The sequence below is a fragment of the Taudactylus pleione genome, unplaced genomic scaffold, assembly GCF_031769625.1.
Source record: "Taudactylus pleione unplaced genomic scaffold, aTauple2 ptg000842l, whole genome shotgun sequence".
Classification (NCBI taxonomy): Eukaryota; Metazoa; Chordata; class Amphibia; order Anura; family Myobatrachidae; genus Taudactylus; species Taudactylus pleione.
Genome location: NW_028285244.1, coordinates 3,592,358 through 3,609,766, shown reverse-complemented (window position 1 = coordinate 3,609,766; position 17,409 = coordinate 3,592,358). Strand labels below are relative to the sequence as shown.

The 17,409-nt window shown below is 47.9% G+C and overlaps 1 protein-coding gene across 1 annotated transcript in view; it reads right to left on the bottom strand.

The window, feature by feature from the left end:
* The window catches only part of XPO4 (exportin 4), a 138,934-nt gene that overhangs the window by 121,039 nt on the left and 486 nt on the right, over positions 1–17,409 (bottom strand). The gene's annotated exons all lie outside the window — the stretch shown is intronic.

Below are 17,409 nucleotides of genomic sequence, written 5' to 3'. Positions count from 1 at the left end.
TCAAACCTGTAATACCTCACGAAGGTATGGACAGAAGACCACGTAGCAGCCTTGCAGATCTGAACTGCCGAGGCACCACGTCGAGCTGCCCACGAAGGACCCACAGACCTAGTGGAATGAGCCTTCAGAGAAGGAGGGACCGGTAGGCCTTCATGAAGATAAGCTTCAGAAATAGCCATACGGATCCAGGCTGCCAAAGTTTGCTTTGAAGCAGGCCAACCCTTTTTACGGAAGCCATAGAGGACAAACAAAGCGTCCGACTTCCTAAACGAAGAAGTGCGGTCAACATAAGTCCTTAAGGCCCGCACAACATCCAAAGAGGCCTCACCCACGGAAAGATCCGGTGAGTTAAAGGCCGGAACAACTATTTCCTCGTTAACATGAAACCGGGAAACAACTTTGGGAAGAAACTCGGGCCGAGTGCGGAGCACTGCCCTGTTCCCATAAAAAACCAAGAAAGGGGGTCTACAAGAAAGAGCCCCTAACTCAGAAACACGTCTGGCCGAAGCAATGGCCAGAAGGAAAACAGTCTTAGCTGTTAGCCATTTAAGATCCACTGAGCCCAGTGGTTCAAACGGCGGTCCTTGGAGAGCCCTCAGGACCACAGCCAAATCCCAAGGCGCCACAGGTGGAACAAAGGGCGGCTGAATGCGGAGAACACCCTGCATAAAGGTGCGCACATCCGGGATTGTAGCAATCCTACGGTGAAACCAGACAGATAGGGCCGAAACCTGTACCTTCAAAGAAGCAAGGCGAAGCCCATGATCTAGTCCCGCTTGCAGGAAGGCGAGAATCCGAGACAGACGAAACTCCCGCGGTGCATAACCTCTCGGTCGACACCACTGGAAGAACGTATGCCACACGCGATGGTATATCCTCGCGGAAGACGGTTTCCGAGCTTGTAACATGGTACGCACCACAGAGCTGGAAAACCCCCGGGACCTCAGCATGGCCGTCTCAACAGCCACGCCGTCAAAGACAGCCGAGTCAGGTCCGGGTGAAGGCAAGGACCCTGAGACAGAAGGTCCGGTCGTAGCGGCAACCGCAGAGGACTGTCCACGGACAGACCCTGAAGGTCTGAGAACCAGTGCCGTCTGGGCCACGCGGGAGCTATCAACAGGAGCGTCCCTCCTTCCTGTTTGAATTTCCGGATTACCCGTGGAAGAAGGGAGACCGGAGGGAACAGGTATGCGAATCGGAACGTCCACCGGACGGACAGAGCATCCACCAGAGACGCCCCTTCGTCTCTTGTGCAAGACCCGTACACCGGCAACTTGTTGTTGTGCCGGGACGCCATGAGGTCGATTTCTGGAAGACCCCACCTGTCCACCAGTAGTTGAAAAACGTCCGGGTGCAGGGACCATTCCCCCGGATGAACGTCCTGGCGACTTAGAAAGTCCGCCTCCCAATTTAGCACTCCCGGGATGAAGACCGCTGATATGGCCGGAAGATTGCGCTCCGCCCAAACCAGGATCCGAGAGACCTCTACGAGAGCCGCCCGACTGCGAGTTCCTCCTTGCCTGTTTATGTAGGCCACGGTGGTAGCGTTGTCCGACTGGACCTGCACCGGGCGACCCTGGAGAAACCGCTGTGCCTGCTGGAGAGCATTGAAGACCGCACGGAGTTCCAAGATATTTATTGGAAGCTCCGCTTCTGTCGGCGTCCACCTGCCCTGGAACAAGTGTGGACCCGAAACTGCTCCCCAGCCCCGAAGACTGGCGTCCGTTGTCAACAGGACCCAATTTGGAACCCAGAACGGACGTCCCTTGTTGAGGTGGGTCGTCTGTAACCACCACGCAAGGGACAGGCGAACCTCCTGGGTGAGCACAATCGTCTGGGACTTCAAAGACTGAGTCAGCCCGTTCCACTTGGACAGGATCAGGTGCTGCAGAGGTCTGGAGTGAAACTGGGCGTATTCCACCATGTCGAACACCGACACCATGGAGCCCAGTAACCTCATCGCCGAGTGTAAGGACACCCGGCGGCTGTGCAGGCAACTGCGCACCCTTGACTGTAAAGCAGAGATCTTGTCCTCCGTCACGAAGATCCTTTGCTGTCCCGAGTCCAATAAGGCTCCAAGATGCAGAATCCTCCGAGACGGGATTAGAGTGGACTTCTGCCAGTTGATTAGCCAGCCGTGCCGTTGCAGCAGTGCAATGGTCAGGTCCAAGTGGCGTAACAGGAGCTCTGGAGATCCTGCCACCAATAACAGGTCGTCCAAATACGGCAACATGCGGACTCCCTGCAGCCGCAGAGAAGCCGCCATGACCGCCATCACCTTGGTGAAAACACGTGGTGCTGTTGCCAGGCCAAAAGGTAACGCCCGAAACTGGAAGTGGTCGCTGCGGATTGCAAACCTGAGGAACTGTTGATGGCGCCAAAGAATAGGGACATGCAGGTAAGCGTCCTGTATGTCCAATGACACCAAGTAGTCCCCAGGTTCCAGCGCCAGAATGATGGACCGTAGGGTCTCCATCTGAAACTTCGGGACCCGCAAAGACTTGTTGAGTGCTTTGAGGTTGAGAATCGGATGATATGACCCATTGGGTTTCTGTACCAAAAATAGATTTGAATAGAAACCCTGGCCCCTCTGGGAGAATGGAACAGTCACTATAACTCCAGCCTGGAGCATAGTGTGCAATACCTTCCGCAGCTCCGTAGCCTTGTTCCGGTCTGATGGGAGACCCGTGGTGAAGAAGCGAGCCGGGGGTCTGTGCCGGAAGGAGAGGGCGTATCCGTGGGAAACCACCTCCAGAACCCAAGTGTCTGTCGTAGTGGTCGACCAACACTGGGCGAACTGTAGCAGGCGGCCTCCCACCCTGGGATCCCCCAAAGGGAGGCCCGGACCGTCAGGCCGCAGGCTTGTCATCTGGCTTGGGGGCCGGACGTCTGGTACTCCATGCCTGCTTCCGGGGCTTGACCGATTTCTTAGGGCCAGCCTGTCGAGGAAACGACTGTGGTTTGGGCCTGCCCTGGGCCCTAGATGACCGAAAGGACGATGGTCCCGAACCAGAAGGAGCAGCGGCCGACGGGAGACAAGCAGATTTGGCTGCCGCCAGCGTGGCCACAATCTTATCCAGATCCAGACCGAAGAGAACTTCTCCGGTAAACGGCAACGCTTCCAGACCTTTCTTGGAATCTGCGTCCGCCTTCCAGGATCGCAGCCACAAGGTGCGACGAGCAGCTACCGCTGCTGAAGAAATTCTAGACACCAGAGTACTAATGTCTAGAGCCGCCTCGTTGATGTAGGTGGCCGAATCACGGAGATTGCCAATCAACTCCGCCTGTTCGGCCGGACAGTCGGATTCAAAAGAAGCCTCTAATGAATCCGCCCAGCGCTCCATCGCTCTGGCAACCCAGCAAATGGCCATAGCCGGCCGTGCTGCCCCCCCTGCAAGGGAATAAGCGGACTTCAGGCAGATTTCTACCTTGCGGTCCGTAGCATCCTTAAGGGAGGACATGGATGGCATCGGCAATGTGGCACTACGGACAAGACGGGTCACGTGAGAATCCACCTGTGGAGGGGATTCCCACTTAGCAAAATAATTATCCGCGAACGGATAAGCCACCGCCAGGCGTCTCTGTGGCTGGTATCTTTTGCCAGGTTGTTTCCACACCTCCTCTAAATGGTCCACCAACTGACCCGAAAGAGGAAAGACTGTGGCATCGCCCTTCACATCTTTGAAAAAGGCATACTTAGATTTAGCCGCTGGGGGAACTTCGTCCTCAATCACCAAGGCTGTGCGGACCGCCCGAATAAGTCCAGGAATATATACTTTGGACTTAGCATCAGCGTCCTTAGTATGGAGAGGTTCCTGATCGTAAGGATCCAGAATCTCCCCATCATCAGACGTCCCTTCGTCATCCTCATAAGGAGCGGACAGAGACGCCACCGGCCTTTTATGAGGCCGCATCACAGACTCCCCTTGCAACACATCCGACAAGTGCTGTACAGAACTCGTCAGGGAGTTAACCCACGCTGGCTCCTGAGAACCCGGGAGCGGGGAAATAGGGAGACTGTGGGGTACCACCAATTGTCGTGGGAACCCCTGCATGGGTGACGACACCACAGACTGCTGGGACAAACCCATCGGAGTAAACGCGGGCTGCGGAGCTAACTGGCCCACTAAAGCTGTTAACGCCTGAGCGAAACAAGCCCAGGGCGGCTCCTGTACCGGTGCTGTAACCGTAATAGGCCGCGCCATGGACAAACACTGCCGGCAAAGGCCCTCCGCGCTACCCTCCCCCTCCGCTAACGGTACTTTGCACGTGGTACACTGTAGCCGGAGGGGAAAATCACTTTCAGACATGATGGCACCACGTATGTGACCTCTCTCACCAATTAAGTATTAAATAGGCGAGAGACCACCCTGCAGCACCGCACCGCAAGGGCTTTAGCAGAAGAACAGGGACAGTAATAAAGCTGACAGTTTAGAGAAGAAAAGTTACAGGCAGCAGCGCTAGCACAGTCACATACAATGCAGAGAAATAACAATTCCTGCACTAACAGCGCTGATTACTCAACTACACAGACACAGGGCCTGGTAGGACACAGCGCTGCATACACAGACCTGAGCCACAGCGGAGGAGAGGTATGCGGGGGGACCCAGACCACGATGCTTCCGTCCAGCGCTTCCAGCAGCGTTCACCATGCGTTCTGGAGAAGATGGCCGCCGAGGAGCAGAGAGGAGGCTGGCCTGGGGGAGGAGCGCTGCCACAGGACCAGTCGGCAGCATGCAGAGAGGGCTGTGTGCAGCGGGGGAGGCGCCGGCTGTGAGACAGGGAAGGCGCGCTCCCCTGGCATGCATTTAACCCCTGGGACGCCGCAGCGCTACCGCTCTGCTGCGGTCCGCTGTCCCAGGGGGTAGTGGAAGCGCAGGTTGGTCGCCTGGCTCCACGCTGCAGCCAGTCCCCAGGGAGCCCCCTGCCTGGGGACTTAGGACCATGTGATCAGCGGGGACCCACCGCGGGACCCCGCTGCTTACCTCTGTCCCGCTTGAATCCGGCCATGGTCCGGAGCATCTGGGGTCACCGCTAGCTGTGACCCCAGACGCCCACCAGCATCCCCGGATCAGTACCGGCGTTCTGGTACCGGCGGGGTGTAGGGAAGACAGCATGGACGTCAGGACTGACTGTCCATGCTGTTCATCCAGATGTGCAGCCACAGCTGCATGAAGAAAAAGCTTCAGGGGCTCTTCTAGCCCCCACTCCAACAGGTGCACCCGACTCCGGCCGGGCACCAAACTAAACTGAGGTGCCTTGGCCCGGGGGCGGGGTATAGGAGGGGGACCTAGTGCATCCTGGGAGGCTGAAAGCTTAACTCTTTGGTGCCCTGCGACTGACGTCACACCTATACCCCAAGGTATCCTGTGGATACCCTATGGACCCTGAAGTAGAAATATGGACATTATTATTGAGGCATGAATTTAGTAGCACAGAAGAGGGGGCAGAATTCATTAATCCAGCATAAATAAGACAAAGCAGAGGGATGTGTCCACAGTCATTTTATCAGTGGGGGATTTAACTGAAATTTACATAGGGGGGAATTAAATTAGCCGCAATAACCAATTTTTGTGCGTTAAAAGTGAATCTCGGGTGAAAAAAAAAACTGTCTTATTCAATTAGCCCTTAAGTTAGTGTGTGATAATTCTTCATGGGATTTAACTCAAATTAGTTTTCCCCACCTCCTGAGCAGGTGAAAAGTTGGGGAAAATCCCCATTTTAAATAGGTACAAATGTCAGGACTTGGTTCAGAACCACTGGGACGCCCTCCTTAATGGCTAATTAGGCAAAAAAAAAAAAAGTTTAATTAGCTTAATTTGCCCAATAATGACATGTCATTTTGGGGGTAAAAAAGGTGCAAAGTGCAGGAAAATGGGTTTGTTGATGTGGGACAGGTATATGGGGGTGCTGTATGATTGGGACAGGTATATGGGGGTGCTATATGATTGGGACAGGTATATGGGGGTGCTATATGATTGGGACAGGTATATGGGGGTGCTATATGATTGGGACAGGTATATGGGGGTGCTATATGATTGGGACAGGTATATGGGGGTGCTATATGATTGGGACAGGTATATGGGGGTGCTATATAATTGGGACAGGTATATGGGGGTGCTATATAATTGGGACAGGTATATGGGGGTGCTATATAATTGGGACAGGTATATGGGGGTGCTATATGATTGGGACAGGTATATGGGGGTGCTATATGATTGGGACAGGTATATGGGGTGCTATATGATTGGGACAGGTATATGGGGGTGCTATATAATGGGGACAGGTGTTTTCAAGATTACAGGTGGGTGTTAAGGGGTGTATTTTCAAGCTTATTTTATTTTTTTTGTTTGTTTGTTTTTTTTTAAGTGGCTTAAAATGACACACACATTATATTTATATATATATATATATATATATATACATATACACACACACACACACATTACTTCTAGGCATTTTGCAAAAAAAGTTTTTTTTTTTTTTTTTTATTTAAATAAAGCATAAATTTACCTCTAAAAGGGTCTATTTTTAAAAATAAATCCTATCTTATTGGGTTTGTCTGCCTAGCATAGTATATCTAGCACTGACAGACATAACAGAATGTAAGCTTGTGAGCAGGGCCCTCCTAGCTCTTTGTCCGTCTGTTATTATCCAGTCTTGTTCTACTACTGTTCTGTACCCAATTGTAACGGAATATGCTGGCGCTATATATATATATATATGAGGTGTGGCTATTAAACAACAAGACTGATGCTATAATTTAGGTTTAATTATATAAAAGTACATTTTAATTCCGTTCCACTTCTGCATCCACTCACCGCTGCATTCTTATTTCCCATACAGCTCCGCCATTTTCTTCTTCACCTCAGTGACCAAAGTCAAACCAAGGACTTGTCGCACATTTCAGCTCACCACCTCAGGAGGCGGCAAGCAGAAATGTGCGCAGCCGCGGCTAATGGGCGCCCAAAATGCAGAACAACTGTATTGCTACCGATGGGCGCCATCCAGTGGTGGAGAAAAACAATTTATTTCTCCCTATGTTTTTAAACAGAGCCCAGATACTGCACAATAATTGTTTTTGGCCACAAATAATTTTTTAAACTATGCCCAGATACTGTCCCCACTTCGTGGTAGGACTGATAGCCACTCCAGATACTGTCCCCACTTCGTGGTAGGACTGATAGCCACTCCAGATACTGGCTCACTTGCTGGCTACACAGGAGGACCCCCAGGTACAAGCTTGTGGCAGCTGAAAAGCAGAGTGTGAACGCAGGAGGACCACTCTTCATTGTTCACCGGCAACTATACAGGGGGTTTGATCTTCTCCAGTCTAACGCCACCCGGCACGGTGACCGTCACGGCAGAATGACTTTTGGGTGTGTCATAGTGCCAGGCGGCATTGGATTTTTGACGGATGGACAGCCCGACAAATAAAACGTGGGGAGAACACGGCAAGGTGCCGCCATGTCTTAAGGAATGCTAGCGGGTGTATAGAGTACAATATTGTCTCTTTAGCACATCTACGTGGTGATTTTGTCACCCTTTAAATCCTTTACACAGGAATACAAACATTAAGGGCGCAATTCAATTGTTTTGGCGCCTCTTTGCGCCCGGTGCTATTCAATTGTTTTACGCTGCTAAACCTGACTTCTTTGGGCGCAATCGACGGGAAGATTGGCATCAACTGAACAGCTCCCTGTGATCTCCTGTCATTTTAGATGGGAGATCGGGCACGCTAAAACAATTGAATTGCGCCCTAAGGGTTTGCTGACCTCTATGACAACAGATATTCCAACATGGATGCTTAGTAACACTTACAGGCATAAAAGGAAACCTATTTTGAAAGAACTGGGACACGTGGAGATTAAAAAATAAATAAATATTCTGATTATGAACCAACTGTGACTTGCATTATAAGGGGCATCAAATACAGAGCTCATCGGCAGCACCCGCTGTGCAAAATTAAAAAAAAAAAAAAGTACAATTTACAGTAAAAAAAAAAAAAAAAAAAGACAAAGCGCACCTAAGCCACAAATTAATTTAAAAGTAAAAATAATAAACAACCACTTAATTTAGACATTTTAGGATTAAAAAAGTTACTGCAGTATTTATACATTAAGTGCACAACGGCTGTGTCTTTTTCCTGTTTTGCATTGATGCCCACGTGTAATTATAGCTGACACCATGTATGTTTTTTTTTTTTTTTTTTAAATGTCCAGACTTGAATCATTCAATCATTAGTTATTGCTTTGTAATGCAAGATGTATATACTAAACCACATTTGTGGGCAAGCTCTACTTAGCCTGACACAAGCTGGTATATTATACTACACAACATATCACCTTCATGTCCGCATTGGGTCTGCGAAAACTCATCCTACTTGGTATGCAAGGCCGCAGACACTCAGACTACACAGCATACCCGGAAATATGTGGGCTCAACCAATGTTCAGTCTAGTGGTGTGCACCAGCCACTTTTCGTGTTTTGGATCTGGATTGGTTTTGCCAAAACCACCCTTCCATGTTTTGGGTTCTGGGTTTTGGACCTGGATTTTTTCTTAAAAAAAAAAAAAAAAAACGCTAAAATCACATAAAATGGGCCTTTTTTTGTTCCTACGATATTAATAACCCCAATAACATTAATTTCCACTCATTTCCACTCTATTCTGAACACCTCACAATATTGTTTTCAGGCCAAAAGGTTGCACCGAGGTAGCTGGATGACTATGCTAAGCGACACAAGTGGGCGGCACAAACACGTGGCCCATCTAGGAGTGGCACTGCAGTGGCAGACAGGAAGCCAATCAGCGTTATGGTGCCCATTTGCATGCAGCATGGACCCGGGAGATCCGTGCTACATGCTGTGTGATTGGCACAGAGCAATGACAGGTCCGTGAGACCCGTCTGTGCTGCTGTGGTAAAAAAAAAAAAAAAAAAAAACCTGTGTAAAAAAAAAAGAAAATAATGGCGTGCCCCCCCCCCCCCCCCCCCCTCCTCCAAAAAAGAGCAACCAGCCCCGGGCATTAGTGACCCAGTGCTGGGTGTGCTTAAATACAGGGGACAAACGACGTAGGGGTCCCCCATATTCTGCGCAACCAGCTCTGGGCTCTGATCCGGTCCTGGTTCTGGAAATACAGGGGAAAAAAATTAGTTGGGTATTAGTCTGTATGTTCCAGAACCAGCACTGGACTTTTTCTAGCGGGGGGCTGATGCCACAGCCAGGGGAGCCCTTTCACCGGGCCCCCCAGCTGCAGCATCAGTCCTGACCGCTAGTCAGCCCAGACCGGGGATCCCTGGAGAGCTGGGGACCCCCCCAATAAAGGGGGCACCCCAGGTGGTGGGTTGATAGTGTGGTGTGGTGTAAATAAATATCAAACATTGTCTTTAGAAGTAGAACTGCAAGTCCCAGCAAGCCTGCCCCGCATGCTGGTACTTGGAGAACCACAAGTACCAGCATGCAGGGCATTAAGGACCCACTAGTACCTGTAGTTCACCTGTAAAAAAATGTTTAAAAAAAAAAACACAGGACACACACACCGTGACAGTATAAGTTTATTAAACATACATACACACACTCACCTATGTAACCTGTAGCATCAGTCCACTTGTCCAGTAAAGTATCCATAGGGGACCTGTGAAAAAAAACACACTCACCATCTCCTATGCGAGGTTCTGTCCTCTTCGTTCCAAAGTAGGCATCCCCGGACTTGCCAAAAAAACGAAAATCCGATCCACGAACTTAGTACCATTCTTTCTATAGAACGGTACTTCCCGAATGAGAGCTTAGCGGCGGGGTATCACCATGGAAACCCCGCTGCTAAGCGTTCATTGGCTGAGAGAGGTCATCTCCCGTCTCTCAGCCAATGAACGGCTCCCTCCATTGTAGTCAATGGTGGGAGCCGCAAGGTTATTAAAGTTTACTCTGTGGTTCCCACCATTGACTACAATGGAAATGAATGAATGAATTTGTTGGATGAGGAGTGCTGCATCCATTCACTGCAAGGTAACATTAGTCAGTTTCCCTGGGGTACGAACAGAAATCTGACAAAACTCCTGGCGTGCTGCTGTTTTCTGCCCTCGGCGCGGTGGAGACAGCATCTCGCCAGGCAGTTAAGTCAGATAATGGCGGTTCTCGCGACTAAACACCATGTTTAAGGCGCAAGAACAAGCATTTTCCGATATAACAGCGCGCTGAATTGAATAGCGCCGGGAGCTCCTTCCCGACACAATTCATGTTGAATTGAAGCGTGCCCAGTATGTCGAATGTTAACATAGTCGTAATGGTCGACAAGTTCACATTCAGCAAAGTTGCCAATGATTTTATGTTGACATTGTTAGAATGCAGACATGCAGTTTTTCCTGATAGTGTCCCTAACCCTAATGGTAACCCGAACGTTAACCCTAACCCTTATGGAAACGTCAACATTATGACAATGCTGAGCTTTCCAATGTCAACATTATGACAATTTCAACATTTTGCAGGTGTTGACATTGCGTATAGCAACATAAATGAAGACATAGGGGGTGATTTAATGCAGCGCAATGATGAATAGCCCCAGGAAGAAGTTCAGAGCTATTCAATTGATCGCACTGTTAAGTCCGATTATAGGTATTCTGCTCCTGAGGTGCGAGCAGAAATCCAAGTTTTAAGTGTCGGCTGCAATAATGTTTTCCAGCTTAGCGTGGTGCTAACTACCTCGTGGCCGGCACTTTAGATGGAGAATGCTTGTTAGTGCGGTCAATTGAATAGCTCCGGGAACTCCTTCCCTGCCCTATTCACAACGTGCTGAACTGAATCCGACCCCAGAGTGGGGGGCGATTCAACTGTTTGCAGCTCCCATCTAAACTGTACATGAACTAACGCAATTGTTTGCGCAACCAGTTCTGAGGCTGCACTTGTTGCGGATTTCTGCTGACACCCTCCTGAGGTGTGAATAGAAATCCACGTAAGGCAAGCCTTAGGTCTGGTCACAAGTGCCGGGTGCCCTGTAACTGCAGTGGGCCCAGCAATTAAAACAGGAGAAGCTGCTTAACGCGGCTAATCCCAGGCATTCTTGCACGAGAAAGGGGATGTTTACGCAAACAACTGAATAGCTCCCGTGCAGTTTAGAAGGTAGGTACAAATAACTGAATGGCTCCCGTGCAGTTTAGAAGGTAGGTACAAATAACTGAATAGCTCCCGTGCAGTTTAGAAGGTAGGTACAAATAACTGAATAGCTCCCGTGCAGTTTAGAAGGTAGGTACAAATAACTGAATAGCTCCCGTGCAGTTTAGAAGGTAGGTACAAATAACTGAATAGCTCCCGTGCAGTTTAGAAGGTAGGTACAAATAACTGAATAGCTCCCGTGCAGTTTAGAAGGTAGGTACAAATAACTGAATAGCTCTCGTGCAGTTTAGAAGGTAGGCACAAATAACTGAATAGCTCCCGTGCAGTTTAGAAGGTAGGTACAAATAACTGAATAGCTCCCGTGCAGTTTAGAAGGTAGGTACAAATAACTGAATAGCTCCCGTGCAGTTTAGAAGGTAGGTACAAATAACTGTCCCCAATGACTTCATAGCATTTCAAAGTCTGCAAATCTTGCTGTTAAAATATAAACTGTTGCAATGCGAATAGGAATTCTAGTTGTCCGGCAATTCACTTACTTGTAAACATGCAGTTATCAAATTCACACTTATGTGATTATAAACACTTTATTTTTACTTTAGCACCAATCTTAACATTGCCAGTAACGATTCATGCCCTATCCCCCAATTTACAGTAGAGTAGCCATACATGGGCCTATCTGTGCATTGCCAGGACACAATTAGGCCCAGGATTAGCTGACCACAGAAGAAAGAGCCATGCAAGAAAAGAATGCCTATACAGGTTTATGTGTTCAACAAAACACTAAAGCCGCTATACACTTTGTGAGGCGTAGCAACTAAACACCCACATTTGGAGGCAATTTGCACGCAGGTCCAAATCCCCAGTTGCGGACATTCAGCTACTGCAAGGCGGCAATGTAACCTTCTGTGACTCCATATGAAGACCACTGCGGCCAACTTCTGACCGGATTCTCTGTACGACAATAATCAAATGGAAACATAGAAACAGAATTTGACGGCAGCTAAGAACCACTTGGCCCATCTAGTCTGCCCTTTTTTACCTTTTGGTAACCTCAACCCCATGTAATCCTCAGTTCTTTGTAAGGATATTCCTATGCCTATACCAAGCATGTTTAAATTGTTCTACTGTCGCAGCTTCTACCACCTCTGATGGGAGGCTATTCCACTTATCCACTACCCTTTCTGAGCTAATGATGGTTTTAGGACATACTACAAAACTAAATATGGCAAGACCTAACAACAGTAATACGACTGATCCTATAAGAATAATAATTTTCTAAATTAAAACTAAGGGCCGTATTCAATTTGAGGCGAAAAGTCCGTTTCCGCGTGTTTTTGGCGGAAACTTTTTGCCAATGACGTCATTTTCACCTGTTTGGCTTTTACCCCGTATTCAATTTTTTTAGGCGGAAAGTCAATGCAATGTAATAGGCGGAAAAGTTTTGCCTATGAATGGGAGGTGGAAAAAAGTGCAGAATTGGGGTTTTGGGGTGCAACGTTGCGAGAACCCCCGTTCAGCCTTCAGACAGTCCCCCAAAGGTAATCTGTGTCAAAAAAAAAAAAAAACACTTAAGGACTCCCCAAAAAATTACTCTGAAAAAGAGGGGGTGAAAAAAAAAATGTTGGGGTACAAACAAAAAATAGCGAACTTGACTCTGGGGGGGTCCCAAAGTATGGCCCAAGTATTTTTTTTGATTGCAGGTGCTTACGGCAGGAGGATTTTTCACTATTATTTCAACTTCACTTTAGCAACTTTTAAATATGCTGACCCCCATTTTCAAGTACCCCAAATTTGCTGGGATAAGTTATTTTCTTGAAAAATACTCCTGAATACTATTCTGCATCATGTATAGAAAAAAGCTATTTAGCAGCCTTTGAGCCCGTTTAAAAACACCAAATACCTTCAGCAAGCTATATCGTGGGGTACCATAGCTAACCCCCATGTCAGAGCATCTTTTGGGGGGTGTCAGGCTGTTTTCCCCAAATCTGACAGGACTTTCCAACTGTTCCAGTTTCGCCGGGTCTCGTTTTCACGTACTTTCAAACTGAATAAGGGGTAAAGCGGGCACGGCCGCAATACTTTTCCGCTTACAAAGAGCGAAGTAGGCAGAAAGGCTGGGTCGCGAAAAAGTATCGCAGCTCGGCTCAAATTGAATACAGCTCTAAGCGTCAGATTCAATATATTAATGGTCAGCCTGGACCTATTCAATTAGGTTCCGTCTTAGAGGGTGCACTTAATGCAGATTTTTCCTCAGAGCCTCAGGAGCTGCCAGGAAAAATCCACTTTAAGTGCACCCACTGGGACTTAATGCGCGGGGTAAACCATGGATTCCTGCACTTAACACACGATAAACACAGCAGGTAATTGGATATGCCCCTAAAAGCTACAAACCAAAAGGTATATTATTGATCTATGTGGTACTGCGGCTGTGTTTCCACGTCAGATTTGCAGTGATTAGATTTGATATAATTCCACTATTTATTCTAACAATGCATGGGGTTGATTCAATTAGTCGCGAGGTCCTGTAGTAGCCATCCGCGTTATGTTTCAGTGCAAATTAGAGCAATGATAAAAGCACTCATTCTTGCTTAACTTTATTATGTGATCAGTACTTACACGTCCCGCAGACACAACACACAAGGCGACTACAGGACCTGGTCGCTAACTGTGAATCACTTATGTCGTCTTCATCATCCCAACTTTTATATTAAGGCAAGATCTTTGTAGATTTTATTTTACAACTACACTCCGTATAATGGGGAAAAAGCCAAAATGAGCTAGGGGTGCAACAACAAAGGGAATGTGTAAAAACCTATTTCCTAAAGGGGCGGGTTTACAAAAGTGTAGATATCTCCCATAGCAACCAATCAAATACTAGCTATCATTTTCTAGAAGGTACTAGATGAAAAGTAGAACATGATTGATTGCTGTAGGCAACAGATCCACATTTGTAAACCCGCGCTTTAGTAAATATACCCAATGTCTCTTCTGCTTGTATGTAACTAGAAAACACAAAACACACAATCCAGCCCAATGGGACCAACTTGGACCATTGGTGATTTCCTTCCCTTCAACAGCTTTTCAGAATTCAGTGATAATAGTCAGGCCCGCCAATAGCCGCGGCGGGTCCCAGTAATAGGGGGCGTCCTAATCGCGGGAGACGTGAGCACGCCGCCTTGCCGAGAAAAAAAAAAAAAAAAGATTTGAGCCCCCTCAGCCTGACGCAAAGCCAGGGGGGGCGCGATCAGTCTGATCGTACCCCCGCACAGGCACAGGAGACTGCTGCGGCTCAGCACACGCTGTGTGCTGGGCTGCTGTGAGGGGGGGGGAGTGGCGCCGGACCCCACTGGGCCCCTCAGGAAGCCCGGGCAATCTGTACCCGCTCCCCCCCTCTCGGCGCCCCTGATAATAGTCCATTCAACTTATACACACAAATGGACAGAATTCACATTCAGTCACACACAGGGCACTGGAAGAGAATTTTAGAAAAAGCCAATACTTATACAGAGCAGAGCTCATACTACTGAATTACAAATAAGGGGTCAGGTAAGCGGCAATGGCACTGTCCTTGGGCATGAAAGGACTGTCACACATTACACAGTCTCTTAAACAGGGAATAGTCTTCAGCATTCTGCAAGAGTATCTATTTTTGGTGTTGAGGGTCTACTGTGGGTAGTAAAGTGCAGTTAGGATGCCCAATGCACTTTACTCGTAGTTGGACACAATTTATGACAAAAAACATAAGGATATTTTGTCCATAGAACATATGCAATTTGCGCAAAATGCAGAGACACATTGGGCGAAATTCAATTGTTTCCAGCCCCCATCGCACCCGACGGAGCTATTCAATTGTTGCTCCTGTCGGGCGCGATCAGCTGTCAGCGCTCCATTTCAGCTCGCAGCCCCAGAGGGGTGCGAGTTGAAATCGGCAAAAAGTGACCTGTTTGGGCACCCAAACTGCACTTTTCGCGATCGCGCCCAGCACTTTAGTCGGGGTTAGCCTATTTACGCGGCTAAACCCTACCACATTGGGCGTGATCAGCGAGAAAAGCTGGAACAATTGAATAGCGGCCCGCGATCTCCCGTCACTTTAGACGGGAGATCCGAGCCGTGAAAACAATTGAATTCTGCCCAGTATCTTAAGATGAATGGAACAAAAGAAAAAAGTTTTTGTCATTTGTGTCAATAGCACAATATATGTTTTGTATCACTTCAGAGTATTATAGTGGAAAATCCCCATGGTCTGTCCTGTGACCGTGGGAATACACTGTATGGCTAGAAGTGTTAAGGCACTTAAAGAGCAAGTCTGCATTAATGACTTATTTTGCCAAGTAGTGGATGCATACATACATCGACCGACTGACAAGTATCCGCCACTCCCCAACCGTAGGACATAAGTGGCTCAGTTATTCTAAATGATAAAGCATGCTGGAACTCCTCAGCACTAGAAGTGCCTGCATGCCCAGCCACTTAAAGGCAGCCTTGACTTGCTTTGGATGTTGAGCCAAATAAAAGTTGTTGTTTTTTTTAAACATAAATTAACTCATATACTCCACACAGGGGTGTGAAAATAGCCATAGTGAGGGTTGCCTGTATATCACGTGGAACACAATACCAATAGAGCAGTGGTTCCCAAAACTGGGTGCCATGGTACCAAAGTTTGCCACGGGTTGGTGGTCCAGGACCGAATCAAATTATGGTCAATGTGATTGGCAGCCACCAGCTCTGGTTTTACTTATCATAAAATATGTGGACAAAAAAGTGTAACCCTGTCCACCACCACATAACGGAAGCCAAGGATGTCAGGTAAGCATAATTTGCTTTATGTAACAATTATACTGAATGTCTAAATAAGGAACTTTTGACCTGGGGGGGGGGGGGGCCATAATAAAAAAGCTGGTATTCTTCTAGGGCGCCGTAATTCAGGAAAGTTTGGTAATCATTGCCCTATGGAATACTGTGCTGACCATCATAGGCTGGTTGGAAATATGGCAGGGGGACCACACACTGCTGGTTTCATGTTACTTTGCCACCAGCCCTGACTGGCATAGCCTAGGAGTGGTAGCACAAATTGTAAGGAGAAACCCAATGCTTTTAAGCCCAAGCAATCTTGCTGCTACCAGCCATTAGCACAACAGCTAGTTTCAATTTTGGTGAGGGGTTGTTTTTAGTTGATTTTTTTCCCAATTGCCAGAAATACTTTAATTCAACGTACAATTGTTCTCGATTTTGAGTGCTAGTCGGAATCACATCTGACATGTGGTGTTGCTGGTTACCCGCTGCTATGCCAGTGGTTAACCACCTTGAGAGTATTCTGTGAAAACAATGATAGCAACAAGTGACTTTACCAGAACACTTCACCCTCTTTCAAATACTGCTTGATGAGGTAGAGCAGTACTTCTCATACTCAGCACTCAAGACACACTAACAGTCCAGGTTGTAAGGATGTCCATGCTCGAGCATAGCTAAATCAAGCTGCCTAAGGTACTTAGGGGCCCACTTATCATTGTATATTTGAGGTATAATCCCCGAAAACACCCATTTTCGGGGGCTAACCACAAACATTTAGTATCCCTCAGATGTTTGAAGGAGGGACCGCAGCAGTTAGGTTTCTATGGGGGATGTGATGCTGCCAAATTTACCAACATCTGGACTGCGATGCATTTCGGATATTGGGCCCCCGCAACTAACGCCATCTGAAGCCTAGCCCCTATGGGCTACACTTCACATAATTAGCCAGCGGAGGGTTACTCCGGAACCCTCCCCGGCAATGGCCACTGTGTATGTGCAGTCAGCGTGACTGCGCAGTAGCCCCGGCTGGTAGTTCTCCTTTCGGAGCCCATGTTCCTGAAGATACATCCGGGCGCTACGATCGCATATTGCAATGCGATCATGGGCGTTTAATGTCATGCCCAGATCGCATCGCAATAACAACCATTAATAATTTGGGGACTTATTGAGATACCTGTGCTCAAGTATGGATAATGAGTCTAAAAAGTGTTCTTACCAGCGTCTCTAGTCAGCCATAGATTAACCTACTACCCTTTGTGCAGGGTAAACATCTCAACCTGAGATCACAGGGTTATCAGCACTTCTCTGTAAAGGTGATGTGCTGGCTCTGAAGAAGCTAAAACTTTGCACAAGGAACACAAATCTGCAAACACAGCAGGGTGACACAGATCCCTCACTCTATGGAAAATAAAAGTTTACATGCAAACATTAAGTCAGATAGGTGCACGGGGATATGGGCTATAGATGATGACTTCTAGCATCTGCACACTGTCCCTTCTCATTATAAAG